The sequence below is a fragment of the Galeopterus variegatus genome, unplaced genomic scaffold (genome assembly GCF_000696425.1).
Source record: "Galeopterus variegatus unplaced genomic scaffold, G_variegatus-3.0.2 Scaffold910, whole genome shotgun sequence".
NCBI classification, from domain to species: domain Eukaryota; kingdom Metazoa; phylum Chordata; class Mammalia; order Dermoptera; family Cynocephalidae; genus Galeopterus; species Galeopterus variegatus.
In genome coordinates, this window is record NW_007727021.1 from 216797 (window position 1) to 231614 (window position 14818).

At 34.3% G+C, this 14818-nt stretch overlaps 1 long non-coding RNA gene across 1 annotated transcript; it reads left to right on the top strand.

The window, feature by feature from the left end:
- The first annotated feature begins 2150 nt into the window (after nucleotides 1-2150).
- LOC103590997 lies at nucleotides 2151-6669 on the top strand. The gene is made up of 3 exons (XR_550526.1): nucleotides 2151-2375; nucleotides 3530-3606; nucleotides 6593-6669. It is a non-coding gene; the product is annotated as an uncharacterized LOC103590997 (long non-coding RNA).
- The last annotated feature ends 8149 nt before the right edge of the window (nucleotides 6670-14818 follow it).

The following is a 14818-nucleotide window of genomic DNA, read 5'->3' on the forward strand; positions in this document are numbered from 1 at the left end:
ACACAGCCATTTAGAATGGTTCCTGATGTGGCATTTCCTTGATTAAATGCTAAGTAGAAACAGAGATTGATTCTAAGATATAAAGAATATTATTTCGTGACAGTTGAAAAATGTCTGGCACAACAAAATATTTAAAAGATGAGAGTGCTTGCTATCAAAGTTCACTTTCACATTTTAACAATAGTTGAACTAAATTACATATAAAACTATTTTTTAAAATACTCAGTAAACAGTAAATGAAAGTGTTAAAGTTAAATAAACCCATTTCATTTCTTTCTGACAGTTAATAGGCAATGCTCCATATTTTGCTTTATAAACAATTTTATGGTAGAAATAAACAGGTTTCTCTATTCACATTTTCTTTAACCAAGAGCATTTAAATAAATATTATTGATTACTTGCAAATTATAAATTGTGGATTCAGAGGTCAAAACTAAAGCTCTAAGGATATAATTTAATTAGAATGATCCATAATTGTGAATTCCCCTCAGCAGCGCCCCTAAGACAAGAAGCTCTTTCTCACATCAAACTGAGTTATTTTAATGATCATGGTTTGCACAGGAAAAATCTATTGAAAAGTTAGGAATATCCTAATCCCTTTGCAATTAAAAAGAAAAACAAAAACAAAACTTCTTCCTGATACTTCTTTATTCCTTAGCCCTCACGAGTTCCATAAAAATATGAACACTAAAGCTTGGGTCAGATCAATGATTAAGCTGATTTAATATCGTCCAACAACTCCATGTTTTACAAGATGGTGGGATTGTCATCTACAATGTCACTGCAAAGGACTTGATAGGGGACATGATACTCTAAGCTTCACATAATCCATTTTATATCTGTCACCCCAAATTTATCACACCATTTGTATTAAAACTCACAACAGGGACATCCCTGAAGCACAGAGATCTATTGACAAGGATGTGAGTCATCAGCCCCTTTTATTTTATTCTTCAGATAGAATTTCAAAGGTTCACCTTTGTCTTCCAGCACTTTCCCAATCACTCTACAGAAGGAAGATTGGAACTAAGACTCTGATTTTCAGATGATGTCTACCATAAAATAACTTATAGTTATTTCATTCGTTCTCTCTCAGGATTCTTCTCTAATACATGGGGAATATAAGTGACCTACTTCCATAGAGTAACAGTGAGAATAAAAGTTTAAAACATACGTCAGGTATTCTGACTTCCAGAATGGTAAAGTCCTATCAAAATCCACTTCTCTACAAAAGCAGTGAGGACAGTAAGAACAATGGTCAAAATCAACTTTATCAGAACTCGGGACATTAATCAAAGTGCTATAACAATTCACAGAGTGTTTCTTCAAGAAAAATGCTGAATCTCAGCAAGCTTTGTGGCATTTTAGCTTGCTCTGCTTCCAACCCCCTCTCCCCTGTGCTGTAGTAGCATTAAAAATGAACAGCCCCAAAATCACAGAGAAAAATCAACAGCTTAGCAGCCACTGATGGGATAAGTGGAAGGGGAAAAATGGGTTTGGAGCTCACCAGAAGCTCCATCCTCAGAGTGTCATTGTTATTCAATCTGACAGTATTATCATTATTAGACTTCAAAGACCTCAAATCTCTACTCATAGGCTGTGTTTTTATTTTACCTGATTCATACATTCCTCGGGGCAAATTAGCCTTTGTGCCCAGGGTATTTGCTAAAAACAATCGGTGATAACAGTTGAACATTTCAGCTCTCTAAAGTGTTAATAATGTTTGGGTCAAACAAGAAGCTGACCAAAAATCTTAAAAGGAATACCAGGCAATGAGGAATGAGGTGTCCATCTGTTTTGGAACGGACTTTGATAGAGAAGTAGTCGGCACTCAGAGGGTTGCAGAGTCAGGTATTTTATTACACAGGCGGGTCCAGATGAGCTAGCACTTCCAAATCTGAGCCTTGAGTTTAGGTCTTGTGGGGTTTATATAGGCAGACTTTTTTTGCTTTCCCAGCATTCATGTAGCTATTGCGATAAGCAAGCATAGTCTATAGAAGCGGAGTGAAGAGCAGTTGATTATCAGTAGAGCTGATACAATAAACAGGTTCTGTTCTAAAGGCAAAACAAGCTACTAAAAGAATTAATTTTTTATTTTTCCAATACATCTGGACATATTCCTGGGAATCCAGAAGCACCTGTGCATGTGCAGTGCTCTGTGCATTGCAAGAAAAACCTGAGAAGCCCTAATAGCTCAGTGCTGATTGACTCAAGGGCTCCTCAAAAGCAGAAAGAAAAGGCAAGGGCGGGGTTACTGATGCCGAAGGAGAAGAGGTCTGGGAAGTCTGGGTACTTGGCCTTAACCCACCCCATTCTCGTACCGAGGACTTGACTCTGCCACAGGAAAGAACTCAAGAGCAGAATCATAGTAGAAGGTGAGAACCGTTTAATGTAATGAATAAGAGAGAGAGATTTCACAGAGAGTGTGGCCTAGCTCCAGAGACCCAGCAGGGCCCACACCAGGTCCAATACAAAAGTAAGAAATACCCCTTAAAGTCTAGTACAGAATGCAGGTTGGCTCAAGAGAGTGAGCAGCCACCGGCTGAAAATAAGTTTGATATAAAAGAAAGCACACACACATCAGCCAGCGAAGTGTGGGTTGGCCCAGGAAAAGAGAGCAACAGCTCCGCCTTCTGCTAGGATTCAACTTTTATAGTCTCGCTATCTGATACATATTTATGCCACCTAACAAATATAAATTCCACTTTACTGAGCATGCTTGGCCATTAGGGTTATACAACCCATTTCTACTGAGCATGCCTAGCTACTGGATTTGCATAAGTCAGTCCACTGAGGTCTCAGGTCTCAGGTTGGTCCCCAAAATAGGTTCAACTTGTAACAGTAACTCTTCTCTATGGGAAAGTCTAGAGGAGGTTCTTGAGACCTTGGGGAATGCCTTGAAACCCAGAGATGTGTCCTGTTACTTGAGCTCAGGGAAACTGATCACCTCCTATCTCAGTACAGTGCCTTAGGGATGTTGAAAGTGTGCACCACAAACACATGAAGATGCTTGGCAAATGCTGTTAGAGTTATTGGTGCAAGGCATTTAAGGAAATCTTGTGTGTATATGCACACACACACACATGTTTTTGGATAAAGAAACTTCACAATAATTTTGGACATTTTTTTGGTTTACTAGGGGTAATATCCTGGTCTTTGGGTACTGCAAAAACAGCTGCTGTATCAGCAATGCAGAAAACTGAAAGGAAAAAAATCATAAAAATTTTAGTGGCATATTGTTGCCATAGGAAGGGTAGTATTTTTGAAATAAGCCACAATTTAAGTATTTTTTGTTTGTTTTTTAAAAATTAAGATAAATATTTAGAATGCCATGTATATATATGCTTGTCTGGGATTGTATAAGAAAAGAAAAACAATTAGAAAAATCAACAGTCTGTGTTCAATAAACTGAATCGTAAATATGCTAAAAATAATAATTTTGTTGTTCTAAATGTTTTCCTACCTTAGATCGGTTCTCAGGAATCTCCAGCAGTCTGTCTCATGTAATTTCTCATTTTCCTCCCTCAAGTTTACCATCAAAAAAGCGTCATACCTCAGTCCATGCAGATGACTTGGCTTTATCTTCTGCAGAGAAGAAGTAATCAGGTACATACCATCTAAATTTTCAGACCCATCCACTACACTGATGCCTATATTACAGTTTTTCTTTCCTTACAGATTCTTTTAGAGGAAAGTGTTTTTTCTACTATCCTAAATGAATCCTTCTCACTGTGCTATGTAAGCCTACCCTTACCACTCTGCTTAGGACCTTTGAGCCATCAGTCAAAACTTCTCTCCTGTATTTTCAACCTCTCCTTCTCCAGTGTTACATCCTCATCTTATGGACAGGCTCAGCCTGCTCATAGCATAGGGAAAACTTTTTGTTTGTTTGTTTTAAGTTGTGAGTCATACTCTAAATATGCCCTCTTAAGACTACATTCCCAGGCGAGATCTTGAAAAGAAAGATAAACTGTTATTTACTTTCTCTCTTCAATTTTCTTCTTGGCCCTCTGGTATCTGAACCAAGTGTGGCCACCCTTCAAAGTGCTCTAAGAAAGTTAACAGAGACCCGTTAATCATCTTGTGTCACAGGTACCTTCCAGGACTTATTTTCCAACACTATAGTGTTTGCTATGGTTCCTTGCGCTCCCTTACAACTCTATATCTTTGTTTTTCTGATAATATTTCCTCTTGGTTTTCCTTCTTTTTTTTCTGTCCCTCTTACTTCTAACATTTCTCTTTGCCTGTTCTTAAAAACTGGTATTTTTCTAAGTTTCATCCAAGTCCTTCACTTATATTGTTTGCTTTCTAAGCGAAAGCTCATCTATTTATGTGATGCCATCACTGAAAATACGCTTCTGAATGCCAAATCTGTAAACCGTATTTGGACTTCTCTCCAGACCCCTTATATTCAAATTGTAAATTATACCTTCTGTATGTCCCGTAGGTACAACAAAATCACTGGCTGTTGGCAGTATTTGGAAAGCTCCTGTGCATTTCAGTTTGGTGCTGGAATATTACCTTGACTATTTTAAAGTTGTTGATTTTAGGTTTATTTTTCCCTTTAAAATCATATGCTCTTAACTTCTTCATCACATGCCAGAGGCATAACTAAAGTTAGCCAGGAATTACTCCGAGGTGTGCAATGATTATTAAATCTTGAAAGGAAAACTATTAAACAATAGGTTGACTTTCCAGAATAGATCATTTTATTCCCTAGGAGCAAGGGCATAATTCGAGGCTGTAATTATTGATTTTGAATATTCCTCCTGTAAATGACTTGAAGTAGCATGCATAAATTAATTTGTTATAAACTATAAGTCACCCGTGTTTAAACTCTTTTTATCCTAATTGCAGAGAAAGTCAATATAAATTTATTTCCCCCAGTTTGTTTACTTCCTAATTAAATGAAAGCTGGAAGAGCTGGAAATTGTGAATATATGCATAAAAACACATTGGGGATCCTCTGTGGATGTGGCCAGTCCATAGTAAGCAACATAATCTGTGTACAGACATTTACAAACTCAACAGGGTAGATGTAAACAAGCTAGCTAATTATATCCCCAAGGAGTGGGGTTGCTAAACCCTGTATTAGTCACCTTTCATTGAAAAATAAAACAAAATACTATTTTGAAAGTGAGCAGCTTATTGGTAACTTTGTGTATTAGGCAGTAAAAATTTTAATTCCCCACAGGCTCTTCCCCAACCAAATTAAAAGCAATGTGTAAAAAACAAACAAACAAACAAACAAACAAACAAACAAAAAGAAAAGAAAAAGCAATGTGGTAAGATAATATTTAAATAAATTAATTTTTCAGAATTGATTGACAATTCATGTGTTTCTCATTCAATGTTTTAATAGGATGGTCAGTTTCCTTTCCCTTCACTGAGTGGGTGTGTATTGAAAACTGCATGTGATGTAAAAGATAATATACTGTCCATAGAAGTTTTAAATTACCAGACAGCTGCAAAAAAAGTATTTTGGTTGATGCTCTAACTAACAGATAAATACATATCAAGAAATTGCATTATTTTACTATATCTTATGCAAACTTTATTTTGCATTTTGATAGCTAGATATGAACAATGTGACTGAGGCCAAAGGTTATTCTTTATTTATGTTTCTGAAGTTGGCCATGCCATAGATATAAAGATTTCCTAGGGGCATGATGGATCTCGTGTATGTTTTTGGAGAATTAGCTTTAATAGTATAGGACAACCTGACTTTAAATTATATTGGCCTTGGCCTCTCTAATCCTCCCAATCAGCATTCTTCCAAAAATATGTAATGGTGGATTGCCACTATTCTTGTATTTAAAATATAAAATGCCAGATCAAATAGCAATATGTGATCTTAAACTACACATAACCTAGCACATGAAGATATAAGCAGTCAATTCACAGAATATTAAATGTAATTGGACAATAAATATATGAAAAATCCTTAAACATGTAAATGAGTATTGTTTTTCCAATAAGTTGATATATTTTTAGGTTTGAATATGAAAAGAAGTCAATCCTGTAGGTATCAAAACAGAGCTTACAAAGTTTTCTTACTTTCAGTGTAATAAAATAAAATGTAAATAAATATATGTAATACAAGTGTAAATAATGTATAAATTATAGATATAATGTCAGTCTCATTGCTCTGGTCTGAATGTGTCTCCCCAAAATTCATAAGTTGAAACCTAATCACCAATGTGATAGTGCTAGGATATTATGTCTTTCGGAGCTGATGAAGTCATTCACTAATCTCATGAATGGGACTAGTGTCCTTATAAAAGAGGCCCCAGAGAGCTGCCTTGCTTCTTGTACCCCATGAGGACACAACAAGAAGGTACCATCGATAAACCAGAAAGGGGCTATTACCAGTCCCTGAAACAACTGGCACAGTGATCCTGAACTTCCCAGCCTCCAGTATTGTGATAAATAAATTTCTGCTGTTTATAAGGCACCAGGGTCTAAGGTATTTTGTTATAGAAGATTGTATGACTAAGGTATTCATCTTTAGGGTCTACAGTGAAACTGGAAATGACTGGGCTACCCTAGTAATAATTCTATAAGTAAAAGTTTTATTTCTGTGGAATTACAGAACAGAAGCACCCATTGGATGAAATCTGATGTCCTGATCACTGTTTTTGGTCTGACTAATGCATAGTTTTATACAATCAGACAAATAATACTGGATGTTACAACATCACACATCACAGAATAATGGATTGTCATAAGAGTTTTGCAATATCGAAAATTTCCTGGTAAAATTAATAAAGGGGACTTAGATTAGATGATTATTACTTTGGTCTGTGGTTGTCTTGCTTGCTGTTTACAAATGCTTTATTGTGAAATTATTCTAGACTTACATAAATATAATATATACTCATATATACGTACACACAAACATATACACATACAATGGAATTATCCAAGCAAGAAATCTAACACTGCTATGATAATATTAACTTATCAACAGATCTTGTTAGAATTTTGCCTGCTGTCTTTGTTCAGGATCCTTCATGGCTTTTAGTTGTCAAGTTTATTTACTCTAATCTGAGAGATTTACCCAGTTTTTCTCTGTTTCTTTATGAACAATCTTGACATAGATTATGAATAATCTTAACAAGTTTTCCTTGTCTTTTATGAGTAATCTTGACATAGTAGCCATAATCTTGTATAATGTCTCTCAATTTTGTTTTTTATGGTATTTTCTCATGATTATATTGAGAATATGCATTTTGGGCAAGAATCCATAAAAGTGATGTTTCACTCTTCTCAGTGAATAATGTCGGGAAATATATGATGCCAATAAGTCCTATTAATGGTAATGCTAACCCTGTTTACTTACTTAAGGTGTTTTTTTGATTTGTTTCAAGTAATAGTAAATGTAAAACAGTAACAAATTACCACAAACTAAGAAGGTTAAAACAACACACGTTTATGATCTCACAGTTTCCATGGGTCAGCAATTCTGACATGAATTATCCCAGTCCACCACTCTGGCTACAGTCCAGGTGTTGGCTTAGCTGCATACTCACCTGGAGGTTTGACTGGGGATGACTTCACTTCCATGCTCATTCTTATTGTTGACCAAATTTATTTCCATGCAGCCGTGTAATTGAGAGACCTGGATTTTTGCTGACTGTTGGATGGTGTCTACCCTCAGAACCCAGAGGCTGACATAGGTCCCTGCCACATGGTTCCCTCCACAGGCAGCTCATAACATGCTGTTTGCTTCTTTAAGGCCAGCATGAGTGTCTCCCACATCAAGAAGGACTTTAGTCCTTGCTTCAAGGATTTCAACTTGATTAAGTCAGTCTGTAAGGTTAATCTCCCTTTACATTAACTCCAAATTAACTGAATTGGGATCTTAATTACACCTGCAAAATCCCTTTACCTTGACATATTATATTAGAACTAACAGAGTCTGTCCACGGGGAGCAGGGTAGTATACTTAGGCTGAGTCTAATACAACAGCAGTTTATTTCATACTAAATAAAACAGGAGCAGTATAATTCACCTAAAATAATCAGTTATTGATCACCTACTGCATACCAGGCATTTTGACTTGTACTAACCTGTAAAATAGATAATCATAGTTTATTTCATTCAACATCCAGATAAAGATATGCTCAGGAAACCAAGAAAGCACAAAGAAGGAGCACAGATCCATCTGGCAATTAAGGGACAGATTCTTGGAGAAGATCGGACATTAGGAGTGTAAGTGTGTTTCATAGGCGTAAAGAGGGAATAGGAACATTGGGGAAAGAGAGAGAGAGAGAGAGAGAGAGAGAGAGAGAGAGAGAGAGAGAGAGAGAGAGATAGCAAGACCAAAGATAGAAAGACAGTAAAGACGGTGGTCTGTCAAAGGCACAGAGAGGAGCTCAGTATTGGGTTAGCATTAACTGCAAGGAAGTGTGATGCTGGCGTGCTTAGCAGGAGCCAGGCATGGAAAGCATCATATGAAATTTTAAAGAGCTTGAACATTTTTCTCTAGAATAGTTGATAGGAAATCATTCAAAAGCATCAAAGAAGATTTTGCATGGTATGATAGATACATTCTTTAAGAATATTGAGAAACTCTAGTTAAAAATAATGAAACAACTAGCAATGTGGTAGTTGATGTGAAGAGGAGAAGACATATTTTAGGAAGACTTGGGAGCTCAGTTAACACTCAATAATTGCTTAGATGTAGAGTCTAACACAGAGAGAGGTGAGGCGAAAATTATCTCCAGGATCTTAGGTAAGGAAATAGGTGAATAGGGATATGGTAAACTGAGATAAATAAAGAGCCAAGAATAAAGTATTAATTTCCTATTATTGCCACAGTAAATTACAACAAATTAAGTGGCTTAATATAAATATGTTATTTTACAGTTCTGAAGGTTAGACATACAACATCTACCTCACTGCTAAAATGGAAATTTAAGCAGGACTGCATTCCTTTCTGAATGCCCTGGGGAAGCATCACATCACTCTCTCTCCTCCACTTTTAAGGACCCTTGTGATTACATCGGACCCACCTGGACAATCCATGATAATCTTTCTATTTTAAGGTTAGCTGTTTAGCAGCCTTAGTTTCACTTGAAACCTTAATTCCCCTTTGCTAATTTGGCAAATCCATAAATTCCAGGGATTAGAACATAGATATCTTTAGGGGGCCATTATTCTGCCTTCCACAGTCTTCTCTCAAACTTCAAATAATACTCATCCATCCCATATACAAAATATCTTAACTCCGTTCCAATTGCCCAAATGGTCTTATCACATTACAGCATCGATTCAAAGTACATTTCATCTAAAGACCATCAGTTCAAAAGTACCAAATTACTCCCAGAAAACAAATTAGTAAAGGTATAAGATCATATTTACAGATATTGTTGTTTAAAAGAGGTGCAAATGGAAGAAAAAAAAAAAGATTTACAGGTGCCAAGCAACTTCACAATCCAGACAGACAAAGTAATTTAGTTTTCAATGCTTAGCAATAATCGTCTGTGTTTTTTAGCTCCACTTACCAAGTTTGAGTCTAGGCTCTCTGGACTCAAGGCTCTGTCTTTTGGATTACCATTTCTTTTTCATGAAATATAGCATGTATATATAACTGAGTAACTCAATCAGCCTTCATTTATTTTGTGTTCTCTATATTCTTCTCGGTTCAAGCTAGCAGTACCTTGGTTGGTATAACATTCTCAAGAATTTTGTGTGTCTCTAGTGTATATCATGGGGTTCTCTCCAGTAGAGCAACGGCTTGTTCACAGATATTTTCTGTATAATCTCATCTCTATTTTCAGCTTTTGCTGAGATGATAGAAGGCATCTATGAGTCAAACTTAATATCTTTACATAGCTTTTTGTGTGATGGAATACTTTGACCTTTTGATCTTCCCCAGGTACTAGCAAAAGATTTTCCAACCACAGCCTTGGCTTTTTTAGAGTACACTTTCCTGACAGCAAATCTTTTAATTTTAGTGTCTTTGCAATATAGATGAGAATTTCCTAAATAAGCAAAGTAGTTTTTTGGTTTAACAATTATTCCCTCAATTTTCTCTTACATTTTACTGGAAGCAGCAAGACAAAATAAGGCTGAACCTTCAAAAAACGTTTGGGAAATCTCCTCAGCTAAATGTGAAATTTATGAATTATCTTTTCCACATAACTGCAGGTAATAATTTTGCTAAACTTTATACCACTATATAACATGCATGAATATTTGGCTTTTATTGTCTTTAATGGTGGAGGTAGTTATGGAATAACTCTGGGGAGGGGAGTTAATGGAGTCAGGGGTTTGGGCCAATGATGGGGGGAAAAAAATATCAGTGTTCTGAAGTTGTATGTCATTGATACAAAATATTAATAAATAACAGAATGCTGCAATTTTAAAGACAGTTATTTCTCATCCAACATGCAGCGACTGAACTAAAGGTTTCAGAGTTCATGTGGTACAGTAAGACAGGGATTAGAAAAAAATCTGCATAGCTAGGTTGTAGTTCTGACATTGCCACCTACAAGGCTTGTGACCCTGGGAATGTCACTTCATCTCTCAGCAATATAATTTTGCAGATCAATAATATGTGTGAAGCATAGAGTTGCTGTGAGAAAAAAAATAATATAGTATATGGGAGATCTCTGTGAATACCAGTTGTATATGTGGATTTACAAAATAATAGATTTGGGAAAACCATTATAGAGAAAAAAAAATTGGAAGCAATTAGAACTATTATGAACTGAATAAAAGAGGAGAATTGGTACCATAACTTAGTAAATTTATTTTAATAAATCCAATTCATGTTAGTTCCTCAGTGTTTATTCTTGCTCTGTGAATATATATTTTTACATCCATTTTCTTGCTTTTCTTCTTTCTATTGTTAATGCACAGAGGATTGCAACAAGTTCTATTCTCAAATTGCATCAGGCAATAGATGGCTCTAATTCCCAACTCAGAAAAATCTCATTTTCAGGAAATGTTTGAGCTTTGACTTTGATCACATGCAGAATATTTTGGTTCAAAAGTCTTGCCTTTGTGTAAATAAAAAAAAGCATCCTTGAAAACTACATCTACAAATGGAAATACAGAATAAAGAGGACAAACTAAAGGTTATAGAACAAAATAAAACATTAAGAGAGAGAAATGGTAACACAATATTACTGTATACAATATATTAATATATTTTTAAAATGTGAAAATCTCTAGCAAAGAAAGCAACATGTGAACAAAGGAATTGGGGTAAAATAATAGAATGTGAAACAGCACAATCTGCTGAAAACATACTAAGGACAATTTGGAATATTCCTGAAAACACTGTTCATAGTATCAGAACATGTATATTTAAAGAAAAGTTGATTTTGAAACATGTGTGGGCCAAGTAATATGTAGACTTTGTTACACTATATTTATAAACTGTTTCTTTGACTGAAGAATCAATTTAAATGTTCTTCTTTGAAGCAATTATATAAATGTATTTAGGAATAATTATTCTTTTGCCTAAAAGTTTCTTAAATGTTCACAATTTTAGGATAATCTCTGTCAAATTATATTTTTTTAAAAAATTATGATGCCTAAAAATCAAAGAGCTACCAAACATTAAATCAAAGCCCTCTTAAAATATATATAAACGGTTTGCACAAACATTGATCATTGAAAACAGTGCTGAATAAGAGTCAGTAATTTCTTGACCCCAATATTAATGAAAAGTCAGAGAGTGACATTATAAGCTAAACATTGATTTCAATAATATATGATTCAACCGTTTTGACACAATCAACTCAGAATCATCTAGAATTGACTATTTTTTTTACCATATATTTGACTAGATGAAGGAAAAAGCTTTGGCTCATTCTATATCTCCCTTCCATTACTCTTTCTAATCCATTGATAGCCAATAGCTGAAATTTATTTCAAATGATTTCTTGTCCTTTTTTAACAACTTTTACTTTCAGTGATTCATTTTTTATCATTCAGAGCTGACGGCCGTAGTCTATCAATCTTTGTAGATATACCCTAGTGAATTTCATAATTGTTGACACACAGTGGGTCTTAAAAATCTATGTTTAAGGGCCAGCTCATGGCTCACTTGGGAGTGTGGTGCTTATAACACCAAGGACAAGGGTACGGATCCCTATATAGGGATGGCTGGTTAGCTCACTTGGGAGAGTGTGGTGCTGACAACACCAAGTCAAGGGTTAAGATCCCCTTACTGGTCATCTTGAAAAAAAAAATCTATGTTTAAACAAAATTAATTAACAAAGTAGAATTGTGCTGATAGAGTTTTATATGTCACTATTACCAACAGAGTAGTACATTAGGAGTCTTGAGAAAATGCTAATATTTATAAACAGTGAAAATATCTTATGATAAAAAGTTCTAGAGTTGTTTTACTATATGTAAAACTAAGAATAACTTAGTGATAACATGGTTTCAAAATTTTAAAAAAGCAGCACAATTTGCATAAGTAACTCTCTGAAATAGATAACTGCATGTGTTTGTATATGTGTTAAATATGAGGGTACTTCAAAACATTCATGGAAAGATTTGCATTATCTTTAATTCTATTTTTCTGTGAACATTTTGAAGTAACCTCATATGTACACATATATATGTATGTAACAGAAAGCATATGGACACTGGCTGTTTAATTTATATTTCTCTTGGAGAGGCAAATATACTCAGAAAACACTTCTCTATAGGGATTTGTAATACTACCTACTTGATTGATAAACTTGGAGATTGCTTTTATGCTCTATCTCCTTTCACAAATTTTACAAAATACTAATTCAACAAAGCAAAACATCTTTAATGTTCACTAGAAACAATTTATAAACATTTTCTTAGAGAAAACTTGATAGAGACTTTGAAACGGTCCCCAAAGATTAACTAAACATCTACAATGGAAAACTAAACGTTGTTGGTTTAGCTAATTTTTATGGGGCTTCTGTGCCTTTCATTGCTGTTTTGTTTTGTTTTGTTTACCTATTTTACAACTCTGTAAGTTGCAGATAATTCTTGTCCACAGAAATGCAAATTATCTAGTGTTGTTGAATTTGATCATCGTCCTATAGATATTGACCAATTTTGCCTCTATTAAGCAAATTCATTTCAGCATTCCTATCTGCCTATATATTTGCTCTTTGGATTCTCCTTTGAACCAGTCAAAACGTCTTACTGGTACTGTTATTAATCATGGAGTTAAATGAAATTAATTATATATATATATCCACTTTATATTTGTACTGGAGTCATGATTTTCCTTTTTTTTTTTTTTTTTTTTTTTTTTTCTGCCTATATATTTGCTCTTTGGATTCTCCTTTGAACCAGTCAAAACGTCTTACTGGTACTGTTATTAATCATGGAGTTAAATGAAATTAATTATATATATATATCCACTTTATATTTGTACTGGAGTCATGATTTTCCTTTTTTTTTTTTTTTTTTTTTTATTTATCCTTTGATGTTGGGTTGATGTTTTTCTAAAATATGCCAGAAATGGATGACGTCAAGTTCTCCAGGTTACTTTTAGGAAAAAAATAATTTTATATAAAACGTTTAAACTTATGTGTAACCATTCCCATTCTCATAGTTATGATATTTGAAACTGCATTGTATACATTAATTAGAGGATGATGTAAGATCTCAAATATTTTATCAGTGATTTTAACTACTTGATTGTTTTTGCTTGTTTAAATCTCTAGTTCGGTGCTGTCCAGTAGCATTCTGGAGTTAGGTAATTTTACCAGGTAGCAGTTCAATTTTTACACTCTCTCTTTACCCATATAAAAGATAATAAATTTTATAAGTGAAAGTACAGGTCTCTGAAGGCATGATTTTAATGTCATCACGTGAAGTGTCTTATCAAATAAAATGTCTTATCAAATAAAATGTCTTATCAAATTTGTCTAGAAAGTAACTTATGATTTATTTATTTTCAAGAGTGTAATATTGTATAGTCAGATACAAATATATGTAAGCTTAAGTGCCTGAGAGGTATGCAGAGAGTATATATTACATCCTTTTCACTGTTTGCTTCATAGTCTTTCAGGGAGAAAATGTGGTCAATTGACACCATTTATGAGATAAATAGCAACAGTATTGGCAAATTCTCATAAAAGAGAGCTGCTAACGTGTTGACAATATTGCTGACCTTTGAACCTTACATATATTTATTTAGATATCTAGAAGTAGATATAGATATAAATATATACCTCAAATGCATTTATTTAAATCAATTTAATCATGAGGGCTATGAATTGTAAATGAAAGTAGAAAAGCAAATCAGCCAGTATTTTAAAAGAATCAAGATTTTTAACTTATGTCCTTCTGCATGTATTTGAAATGAGAAGAATATAAATATATTTCTTTGGATAGGGTGGAGTTGGAATTGTGATTTACAGTGATTTGAAGTTGACTACCTTTACAATGCTTGTTTTCACTGTTGGGGTGATATACATAACTTATTCATGAATTGGGAATTTTTAAATTAACTAAGGAAATTGTTAAAATAGAGCACGACTTATGTGACATTGCAGAAAATATCTTGTGTTATTCGTGGTACATTTATTACATTTGCCTATCTGGTAATCCTGTGTTATTCCACGCTGCTCAACTTCTAAAAATTCCAAGTAGTTCAGAGCCAACGGGGACTGGTATATTATAATATATTTAACCTAAGCAGCTATAAAAGCCAATGAAATCAAATATCTACAAACTCTCGCCATTGCTACCATCAACATGAAGAATGTAACAGGCAAAATGTTTTACATGCTCAGTATGCACTACCAAATTCTGTACATATTTTTTTACAGTTTTAATTTAAAAGCATACCTGTTAGGTA